Source organism: Dipodomys merriami, unplaced genomic scaffold (assembly GCF_024711535.1).
Source record: "Dipodomys merriami isolate MVZ:Mamm:240054 unplaced genomic scaffold, mDipMer1.0.p SCAF_1301, whole genome shotgun sequence".
Lineage (NCBI taxonomy): Eukaryota > Metazoa > Chordata > Mammalia > Rodentia > Heteromyidae > Dipodomys > Dipodomys merriami.
In genome coordinates, this window is record NW_027202607.1 from 28,241 (window position 1) to 40,000 (window position 11,760).

Below are 11,760 nucleotides of genomic sequence, written 5' to 3' on the forward strand. Positions count from 1 at the left end.
TGTCCTGGGATATTTTCTAAATAGTCTTAAAAACTAGTGGGGTCATAGCCTGCCAAACCTATGCAATGTATCCATAACAGGTCTGTGTAGGAATTTGTAGCCCAGCATGAGGTGTGACAGTCCCTTGGAGCCACTGAGAAACCCTGCTACTGCTGCTGCTGCTGCACACCCTAATGAGTAAAGTTCAATGACAGCTTGACAGTCACCTGGAGGAAATCTATATCATCACCCAGACCACCCCCACCCTGGTAAAAGTAGACTCAACTCCTGCCTGATTCCATCACCTGAAAATGTTTCCTGGTTGAACGCTGCTGATACTAAAATCTTGTGGGACATTCTTTTGGTGATATCCAGTAACCTTTCTATTCCCACAGTGGATATTGGGGTCAAGTATATCACTGGCTTGACTTACATACATAAGGGTCACAGCCTAGTTTGGCTCAGGTATGGTAATAACCTGCTTCCTCCTGGGTGTGTTTTAAAGATAAAAGAGAGATTTTTTTTAAATCAATGGAAGTAGGAGGAGGAATGAGAACCAGCCCTAATCTTAGCCTTAAAATCTAGTAAGCTTTTCATCCCATTGGTGCCTTGAGGCTTTCTGAGATAACTTGGTTCCACAAGTTGAAGGAAATTGGGCAGTTTTAAATTCTAGCCACAAAGGAGCTCAAGGAATTGTAAAGAAGCGGAGTGTAGTAAAGAAAGACTTAGGAAAGGAATTAGGGAAAATTGGTATCCTCTAGATAAGAAAGGATTTAAAAAGTAAGGATTGTCTTAAAATGTTCATAAAGAAGACAAACATTAGAAAGTTTAAGTATGTAGCAAATGGTGTGAATATGTATTAAAATTGGAGCTTACGAGTACAGCTGGTATAAAGGTAAGTTAGGTGTGGTATACGGAGTGAGGATTGCTGGAAGAAAATGTAAGGGCCTTTGTTACTGTTAATTTTGTTACTCACAATCGGACCTTGTAGACTGGTGTTCTTTGTAAAAACAGAATCAGCACAGTCCATCTATTAGTTATGAGATCCCAATACCAAACTTTAAATATAGAAGACTGTGCCAATTAGGAGACCATGATTGGTCCCCGATGTTCTAGAAGAGGAGAGAAAGAAGAGCCAAAGTAACTCCAATTTGAGATTAACCACACCATATTGTGCTAAGCTGCCCTCAGAGTAACCCCAAGATAGAGAAAAAAATACAGGATGTCACCAACCCTGCCCACACTTAAGAAAGAAGAACAGTTGCCCAAGTGTTCCAGGAACAGGATAAACCAATAGTTCAGAAAGAGGGCAGAGCAGTTAGGGTGGATTCAAACCAATCATGTAACTGCTTGTGTGCAAATTCCCTAAACTTGTTTGTTCAGTACTATAAAAGCTGTGCTGATTTTGTGCTCAGGGACTGATGTGTGGAGGAAACAAGCTTGAGCTTGAGCTTGCAAATAAATGTCTCTTTTGCTGTTTGCATTGGTCGTGGTCTCAGGTGGTCTTTCATGGGTCCCAAGTCCATACAACAGGGCTTGATACAAAATGTCTCTTCCCAGGGAATTAAATGATGGCATTTATAACTAAAAGTATTTAGGGTCATTATTAACATCTAACACCTGCTGAGGTTTTTATTTATACTTCTCTTTCTTCCTTTCTTTCTTCCTCCCATTCTTTCTTCCACCCTTTCTTTCTTTTCTATTCTTTTTTCCTTCCTTCCTTCCTTGCTTTCTTTCTTTCTTTTTTCTTTCTTTCTTCCTTCCTTTCTTTCTTTTTTTCCTTCCTTCCATCCTTCTTTCCTTCCTTCCTTCCTTCTTTCCTTTCCTTCTCTCCTCCTCCTATTCTATTTTTCTTTCTTTCTCTTTCTTTTCTCTTTCTTTCTTCGCTTTTTTTCTCTTTTAGGAAATGAGTGTGAATTTAGATATTTTGTTGGCTGAACAAGTATTCTACCATTAGAACAATCCTTTTTTCAATGTAGTAACTTTGCTCATAGATTATCAATTATGCTGAGGGCTGAACAGATGCTAAGTTGTTCACCTCTGTCTGCAAAGTAACTAGTATCACAAATGCATTCCAACATGCCAGGCTTTAAGATGTTATGAGAATCTTATTACTTTCCTTGCACACTGGTTCTGAACAGTGATCTTCTCAATTTCTACCCCTTTAGTTAGTGATGTGAGCTCCAATATCCTGCCTTCAGTATAGATTGTCTATGTGAATGATTGAAGGCAATTTCACTTTAATCTCTTTTTTTGCCAGTCCAGGGGCTGTTATAATTTTATTTCTAGACAATTTTTGTGTATATGTGCACATTAGCATTAAAATGTTGCTTTTCCCTCTTTTATTCCTTTTTTATATTTCTTGGTCATGGGGCTTGAATTCGAGGCCTGGGCGATGTCCCTAAGCTTTTTAGATAAAGGCTGGCACTTTACCATTTGAACCACAGTGCCACTTCCGGTTTTCTGGTGATTAATTGAAGATAACAGTGTCACGGATTTCCTGCCAGGGCTAGCTTTGAACTACCACCCTCAGATCCCAGTTCCTGAGTTGCTAGGATTACAGGCATAAGCCACTGGGTCCCAGCTAAAATGTTACTTAAGTTCTATGATTTAGTTGAGGGACTAGCATGAGTGTGTAGAAAGGTAACTTTCAAGTCATCTCTCTTAATAATTTCAGAAATTCATTTTCATAATAGTTATTGCAGTGATTAATAACAGAAGCTCCCAAAGTAACAGAATGATCCTTCATTTTCTCCTTCCCATAGGTATTATTGGAAGAAAATGAGAGAGATCTAAGTCTAAGTCAATGTTTACTTGAAATTATGAAAGGTGATTTTGAGTACACATAAAGAGCCAGATTACACAATGTGCTTTTCATTTTCTAAAGAAAGGAATGTCATAAAGTATAGTTATTGACAGGCTTTTTCATCTGAAAAACAAAAAAAACCCAATATTATAAAAAAGCTGAAGGGGATAAGAAATCATTTAAGTGTGATATAGCATTGAAGACTATAAGACATGGATTTATTCAGGTAAAATAATTATGTGGGAAAGGTTATCTGTTCACTAAATTTATTTATTGTAAATTTTTTATTTTTATTTATATTCCACTTAATATATATATACATACATATATATGTATATGTATATATATATACATATATGTATATGTATATATATATATGTATATGTATATATATATATAAAACAGCAGTATCTGTCCAGTGAACGGTATGGTTAGCTAATTTCATCATGTCAAGTTCCTCAAAAGGATGGACTTCCATAAACCTTAACAACCCTGCAACACCACTGCACATGCAAACTTAAGTGTTCACCATTGTAAGCCAGACCTGTGTTTTATGAAAGCTTTGTAAATACTGTGTTATTTTTTCACTTAGGCTTGACGTAAAATGTGTTTGCCCCTAGAAATAAATGATGGCATTATAACTACAATAATTTAGTGTAAATCTTTGCATTGAAAACATGCTCAGTATGAGTTGTTGTTTCTTTATTTTTCTTATTTTATCTTTAGGAAGTTCATTTCAGTTTTGATGTACTATTTGCCAGACAGGTACTCCACCACTGAAGTCACTCCACCAATCCTTTCTTGTTTAAGTTACTCTACTCATAGAGTAGCAATTTTTGCACCCAGACTAAAAAGCAGGGATCGTGATGGCATTCCAATATCCCTACCTAGTAAGTTGATATAGGTGAAACTTTCCTTTCTAGACTGATTCACAACTGTGATCTTCCCAAATTCTACCACTTTAGTTAATAGTGTGTGCTTCTGTTCTACCTCTAGAAGATATGACAGAAATAAATGATTACAGGTAATTTGAGTGAATCATTGGCTAATAGGTGATTTGATATTAAAATGTAGGTTAAGTTGGAAAGTATAATCACAGTAGTCAGATACTTGGCTAAGTAATTTTGCTTCACATTAAAAACACATCTCGACCAGAATTAAGGACTTATTTGCTGTCTGTCAACTTGTATGTCATTTGGGAAGCTTCATGTCTTCCATTTGTGATAAAGGACTTTGAATGGTCTGATGTGCTGACTCACATCTATAATCATGTTTAGCAATCAGATATAAATAGATCACAATTTGAACATAGCCTAACCAAAAATTTAGAAAGTCTCAATCTCGACAAACTAGTGGATCATGTTGAATCATGCCATTAATCTCATCACAAGAGGCTAAGTTTCTGCCCAGTACTTGCGTCACTTAGGTAACTGGCTCACTTAGAGGCAGTCACAACTCCTGATGCCGAAACTGGGCTGAGATTTAGCCAAGAGGAGGGAAGAGTCTGCACCACATTCTCAGGGTGGACCTCGCAGATTGCAGTGAACTTTCTTGCTTTCCTCCTCCAAATGTCTTGAGATGCCATGCTGCTGAGTGCTCATTATTTGATTCCAGTGACCTGTGGTAGAGGTGTAAGGAAACATTAAATTAATTTCACATTTGCCAATTGAGCTGCTCTTCGCAGCATGTGATTTCAACTCACCAAGTGTTCATTATTTGAGAGTTGAGAATACTGAGGCGGGGGGGGGGGGAGGGAGGGTGAGTGAAAGAGAGGAGAGATAGAGAGAGAGTGAGAGGGAGAGAGAAAGAAAGGAAGGAAGGAAGCAAGGAAGGGAGGAAGGAAGGAAAAGAAAGAAAAAAGAAAAAAAAGGAAGAAGGAAGGAAGGAAGGAAGGAAGGAAGGAAGGAAGGAAGGAAGGAAGGAAGGAAGGAAGAAAAATAGAGAAAAAGAAAGAAAGAAAGAAAGAAAGAAAGAAAGAAAGAAAGAAAGAAAGAAAGAAAGAAAGAAAGAAAGAAAGAAAGAAAGAAAGAAAGAAAGAAAGAAAGAAAGAAAGAAAGAAAGAAAGAAAGAAAGAAAGAAAGAAAGAAAGAAAGAAAGAAAGAAAGAAAGAAAGAAAGAAAGAAAGAAAGAAAGAAAGAAAGAAAGAAAGAAAGAAAGAAAGAAAGAAAGAAAGAAAGAAAATGAAAATGAATGGTTTGGAATCAGGAGTCACATGGCAGAGGTACTACTTGTATTTGGTATTAGGTCTGCCCCTGCCATGCAGACCCTATTCAGACACCTGTACATGTCTTGGCTATGTTTCCACTCTTTATGTGTTACCTAGGTATCTGGCACACCTGGAGGCAGCCACCTCCCCTTCCTGCTACACCACAACCTGGTCAGCCTCTAGTCACACTTTCCATCTGACCAAAGGAGAGTCCCAGGCCCTGAGGTTACATCCAGATGCAGTGTGGCAGAATTCTCCCCCACCTGGCAATAACTCATCCAGTCCTTGGCCTAGATACTTCCTGGCCCAAGGTTGGGTCACCTCCCCCCCAATTTTTTTTATATGCCTCTCCACCATGTATGGCATGGGCAGCAGATCAGTATATAGACTATTTACCTGACTGAATATCATATGGTGTTCTCTTCATTAACTATCTAATGAAACTTACATAATTAATATACCTTATCCTTCAGAGTTTCTAGTTATGAATCCACGGATATTTTTCTGACATATGTGAGGTCAGAATCTACAAAATATATGTACCAACTCATCATTTAAACTATAATTCTGCATAGAATCTTTATTTTTAAATATTTTTATTAATGTGAAAATACCATAAAGAGGGGTTACAATTACATGGGCCAGATAGTGAGAACATTTCTTATCAAGCATTGTTGCCTCCTCCTTTGGTTCCCCATATCATCCCTTCCCCTCTCCACCCCCCCAAAACCCCACACCCCCCCCTACAAGTTGATGTTAGGCAAAATGAACTCCAAGATAAGCATTCAAATGTTTTCTTTTTTCTTTCTTGTAATTTTTTCCAACATATTTATAAGATGATATCTTTGTTGCTTTGTATGTACCTCCCCCAGGGTGTAAGCCCTGCTTTCACTGTATTTGATGTTGATATAATTTGTGGAGGGGAATGGAAAATAGGTTTTAAATAGGGTTACAGGTGGACCTATTACAACAATGAGATGTACAAAACGTTATGTCAATTTTTATTTAATTGTGAAAATAACATACAGAGAAATTACAATTCATGAGCAAAGTTATGAGTACATTGCTCATAACGCATTGTTGTCTCCTCCTTTGTTTCCCCTTCCCATCTCACACCACCCCCACTAAAGTTGTAAAGATCGTTTTTTGACATAATGTGTTGTACATTGTTGCAATGGGTCAAGCGCTGTAAAACCATCTGCTCCTGGGCTTTTCTTAGACGGGAGGTCTCATTGCTGTTTCTATTACAATGCTTGATTTAGGCTTCTTAAGATGGTTTAACTCATCTTGGTTTAGTTATGGCATGTCAATATTTGCTAGGAAAAGGTCCATTTCTGCCAAGTTCTCGAACTTATTACCATAAAGTTTTGAGAAGTATTCCCTTATAATGTTCTGAATCTTGGTTGTTTCTGTGGTGATGTTTCCTTTCTCATCTCTGAGTTTATTTATTTGGGTGTGTTCTCTTCTTCTGATAAGATTTGCTAAGGGTCTGTCAATTTTGTTAATTTTTTCCAAGAACCAACTCTTTCTTTTGTTGATTTTTTTCTATGGTTGTTTTTGGATTCTAATGCATTTAATTCTGATTTAATTTTAATTATTTCTTTCCGTCTAATGGATTGGGGTTTATCTTGCTGCTCTTTTTCAAGGAGGCTCAGATGTCTCATTAAATTGTTGGTTTCAGATCTCTCCAATTTGTTGATGTAGGAACTCAGAGCTATAAACTTGACCCTGAGTAGTGCCTTTGCTGTGTCCCAGATGAGCTGGTAATTTGTGTACTCATTTTTGTTTAATAACATGAACATTAAATTTCCTGTCTAATCTCTTCCCTTACCCACGGTGGTTCATCAGTGTGTTGTTCAGCCTCCATAAGTTACAAGACTTTCTTTGGTGGCTTTTTCTGTTGAGTTTTAATTTTATGCCCTTGTGGTCTGAGAGAATGCACGGCATAACTTCAATGTTTCAGAATTTGGACAAGTTTGCTTTGTGGCCTAAAATGTGGTCTATTTTAGAAAATATTCCATTGTTTCTGAGAAGAACATGTACTCTGATGCTGCTGGGTTAAATATTTGGTAGATGTCTGTTAAATCTAGTTGATCCATGCAGTTGTTTAGATTTGCACTTTCTCTGTTGAGGTTTTGCCGAGTTTATCTATTTAGTGAGGAAAGTGGTATGTTAAAGTCCCCAATAATTAATGTCTTTGGATCTATGTGTGATTTGAGGGAAATTAGTGTTTCTTGGTTGAATTTGAGTGTTCTGTTGTTTGGCGAATAGATAATTAGAATTGTAATATCCTCCTGAAGGAGAGATACCTTAATTAGTATGTAGCTACCTGCTTTATCTCTTCTCACTAATTTTAATTTGAAGTCAATTTTATCTGATATTAGGATTGCAACTCCCGCCTGTTTATTGGGGCTGTATGCTTGGTAGATTTTGTTCCAGCCTTTCACATTCAAAATGTGTTTGTTTTTATGGGAAGATGTGACTCCTGAAAGGAGCAGATAGATGGATCTTGCTTTTTAATCCAACTAGACAGTCTATGTTGCTTAATTGGAGAGTTAAGTCCGTTAATGTTGAGAGATAAGACTGAGAGGTATTTGGGAGTTCCTGCCATTTTATACATCAGGTGGTATAATTGTGTTCTACACATTTATTGACTAGTTACCAATTATTCTCAAATTTTAATACGTTAAAATACTTTCTTTTTTTCTAATTTTCTTGCCAGGAAATCAGCAACAGCTCAGTCAACATTTCTCTCATAGGACTTTTCACATAGGTTGGTTAAATATTGACCTGAGCTCCAGTCTTCTGAGGACTCACTCATCTGCTTAGGAATTGATGCTGGCTGTTGGAAAAGAACTCAAGGAAGGATGCCATTTAAAGCCTTATATCTTTATTCTTTACCAAGTTATTCTCCTGCTGTTTTGGTTGTTGAGAGTGTATACAAGAGCAAGCATTCCATGGAGAGCAAGGAGACACCATATGAACTTTACTTACTGAGATTTCTGAGTGATTTGCTGTCACATGTACTGCATTTTGCAAGTCGAATCTGTCAAAACCTACCAGTTTTAAGAGATAATAGGAGCGTTAAAAGAACTCTTAGAGACAAATACATCTTCAACCTAATTGGTTCCAAGCATTCAGTCTAATGCATATTCAGCAGGTACTGAAACTTGTGTTGGCTGTATCTATGTGTCTTTCTCATGTGTGCATGTATACATGTGTATATGTATGTGTGTATTTGTGTGTATAACATACATGTGTACATATATAAGGGCAATTGCACACATATATGCATATATAAATAAATGTACATATACAAATATATGTTCACATATATATACATATATATCAGGTGTTCAGTGATTGATTTAATCTAGAGTTTACAGCACATTGTCATTCTCACAAAATGTACATGATAAACTGCTCTGAGGATCTGTGCTCACTTCCCTCATTACCTTATTTTCATCCCTGTGAACAACGTCAGCCTACTTTCCATAGGATAGCTTTGTTTTTGTTACTTGCAGATAATAAAAGAAAAAGGATGTTTGTAAAAGAAAATGAACTTTTAGGTCACAGGTTAAAGTATCTTATCCGTCCCAATGATTCCTATGAGATAAAATTTATAATAGTACTAAAAGTGAAAAAGAATTCCTGGATCTGTTGTTTTGCCATTTAGAATGGCAAAGAATAATTTCACTGCACTGTTATAACTCTTAAAGAATGCAAGAGTAACTGATGCTACCTATCATATTTCCACAAAACCAGTGGATCCTGAAGGATAATAGTAGACCAGCAGATATTCTAAGAAGCAGACATGGAGCATGAAAGAAGAAGAGAAGGAATGAGAGAGAGTGAAAGAGAGAGAGAGAAATGTCATAATTATTAAAGTGCATAACAGATGAACAAGAAATGTATGAGAATATTCATACTGCTATTTTTAAACTCTACAGGTACATTTGAAGATATTTGATATATGATAACCCATCAACATAAAATATAAAGTGATTTTGATAAAAATAAAGATTACTCAGAAGAAATTATAAATGCAAAAACAATCTTCACAGAAGCAAACACTCAGAGATATTTCATGACTTTTAAAAGGACAAAGTGGCTGAAGTTAGTATAAATTTAGAAGTATGACAATACATAAAAATATAAAAAGATATTCATATAGTTCATTATATAACCCAAAGCAGAAAGCAAATGTTGTTTGGATGATTTTTTTTAAATACAGTCTCTCAGGTGCTGGGTCGGTGGCTCAGGGGTAGAGTGCTTGTCTCGCATGCATGAGGTCCTGGGTTTGATTCCTCAGCATCACATAAGGAGAAAAAGACAGAAGAGGTGCTGTGGCTCAAGTGGTAGCACTAACTATGAGCTGAAGAGCTGAGGGACAGAATCCAGGAACCAGAGTTCAAGCGCCACAACCAACAAAAACAAAAACAAAAAACTAAGCAAAACACATTCTTCACTTTTGTGGCCTCAACTCTGTAATACCACTGATTCAGCATAGGGCTAAGATTTTCGGTGTGGACATTTATCAACACTCCTGATTCAGACGCTACTTGAGAAAATTTTTAATCAATATTGCATTAATTTTGCTCTTTGTAAATTCACATGCACCTGTAAAAAATGGTTTTGCCATCCCAGTAACATTCTCAAAGTACCTCGTAATGACAACTTACAAAAATTTGTATTATATTATAACAAGGAAAACAATGCTACAAATAAAGAAAAGCAATAATTAAATATTAATGATTAATAAAATAAAAACCAAATCCCAGTGTTTCCAGTATTTCAAGTGTACTGCATATTAGATTTTACTATTTCTCATATTTCTGTACATTTAAAACTGGCTAAAATTATGATGTTCAACAAGAGTTTTATAGGCTATGAGAAGTCTTTAAAGTTACCCTCTAAGATTACTATTTATGTCTCATCTCATAATTTATATATGGCTTATATCATCATTTGTTCCTCACTAAAATATAAAGAAAGGAAGCCCTAAAGTTTTAACAGAAACTTTGTAGTAAAAGTATTAACTCTTGCTCTGTTTCTTTACACAAAGTCTTTGCAACTTCTCATTAGTATCCTTTCTATAAACTCTGAAATGGAGATACTTAGTAGTATATATCTGCTACCATAAATCTTAAATATTTATGGAAAAGTTTTATGACCTGACAAAAAGTCTTAATTTTGGCATATATAAGCAAATTCCCAAAATTAAACATATTTAAAACATTAAATTTTTTGGAGGGAGGTCCAGTCGTGAGTCCTGAACTCTGGGCCTGGGTACTATCCCTCAGCTCTTCAGCTCAAGGCTTGCACTCTACCACTTGAGCCACAACAGCACCATGTCCGTCTATTTTTTCTGCTTATGTGGTGCTGAGGAATAGAACCCAGGGTCTCATGCAAGCAAGGCAAGTGCTCTACCATTGATCCACCTTCCCAGCCCAAAACATTAAAACTTTTAACAAACCTTAACACTTGCTGCTGTGTTCATTATGACAGGGGGCTTGTATAGAATAACTGAATTCCTCTTGCTACACATCTCTTGAACAACAAATATCCGGAATTATTATGTTTTTGACATATCAATCTTGACTTTATTCTTAAATGTGTGGTTATGTAAGAAATATATGGTTCTAAAATTTCACGACAATACTTTAGAACTTACTTTTTGTTGAATTATCTAGTTTAAGAAAATCAATTCCACCTTATATATAAAAAATGTTCTGTGTACAATTTGGTAGCACATACTCTAAAATTGAACAATATGCATAAGATTAGCATGGCCCCTGCGCAAGGATGACAAGCAAATTCTGAAGCAGTCTATATTTATACAACAGATGCTGGAGGGGATGTGGCCAGAAGGGAACCCTACTGCACTCTTGGTGGGAGTGTAAACTTGTTCAACCACTTTGGAAAGTAGTATGGAGGTTCCTCAAAAGACTCCACATAGAGCTTCCCTATGACCCAGCAATCCCACTTTTGGGAGCATTTACACACATGTTTACAAACAAGACCACACTAAAGCTACCAGCACGACCATGTGTATCGCAGCACTATTTACTTTAGCTAAGGTATGGAACCAACCCAGATGTCCCTCAGTAGATGAATGGATCAAGAAAATGTGGTATATATACACAATGGAATTCTATGCCTCCATCAGAAAGAATGACATTGCCCAATTTGTTAGGAAATGGAAAGACTTGGAAAAAATTGTATTATGCGAAATAAGCCAGGCCCAAAGAAACATAGATCCCATGTTTTTCTTATTTGCAATATCTAGTATATGTCTGAGTCAAGGAGAAAAGTTCAGATAAGTTGATGTTAGGGAAATGAACCCTAAGGTATGTATTCAAATGTTTTTTTTTTCTTTCATGAGATTGTTTCTAACACATTTATAAAATTATTTCTTTGTTATTTTGTATGTCCCTCCCCCACAGTATAAATCCTGCTTTCACTGTATTTGATGTAGGTATAATTTGTGGAGGGAAAGGGGAAAAACTAATCGTTTAAATAGGGATACAGGTGGACTCATTGCAACAATGAGATGCACAAGTCGTTATGTCGAAAATGAACTTTACAAATTTGGTGCGAGTGGGGGAGCGGGGAGGATTGTTTGGGGGGAGAGGGGGAAGGGGAAAACAAAGGAGGAGGCCACAATGCTTGACAAGAAATGTACTCATTGTCTTGCCCATTTAATTGTAACCCCTCTGTACAATATTTTCACACAAAAAAAAGATTCCACATAGGGCTCCCCTATGAC

The 11,760-nt window shown here is 36.5% G+C and overlaps 1 non-coding gene across 1 annotated transcript; it reads left to right on the forward strand.

Annotated features, from left to right (window-relative positions):
* The first annotated feature begins 10,725 nt into the window (after positions 1-10,725).
* Positions 10,726-10,830, forward strand: LOC138824976 (U6 spliceosomal RNA). The gene has a single exon (XR_011371243.1). It is a non-coding gene; the product is annotated as a U6 spliceosomal RNA (small nuclear RNA).
* Positions 10,831-11,760: the final 930 nt, after the last annotated feature.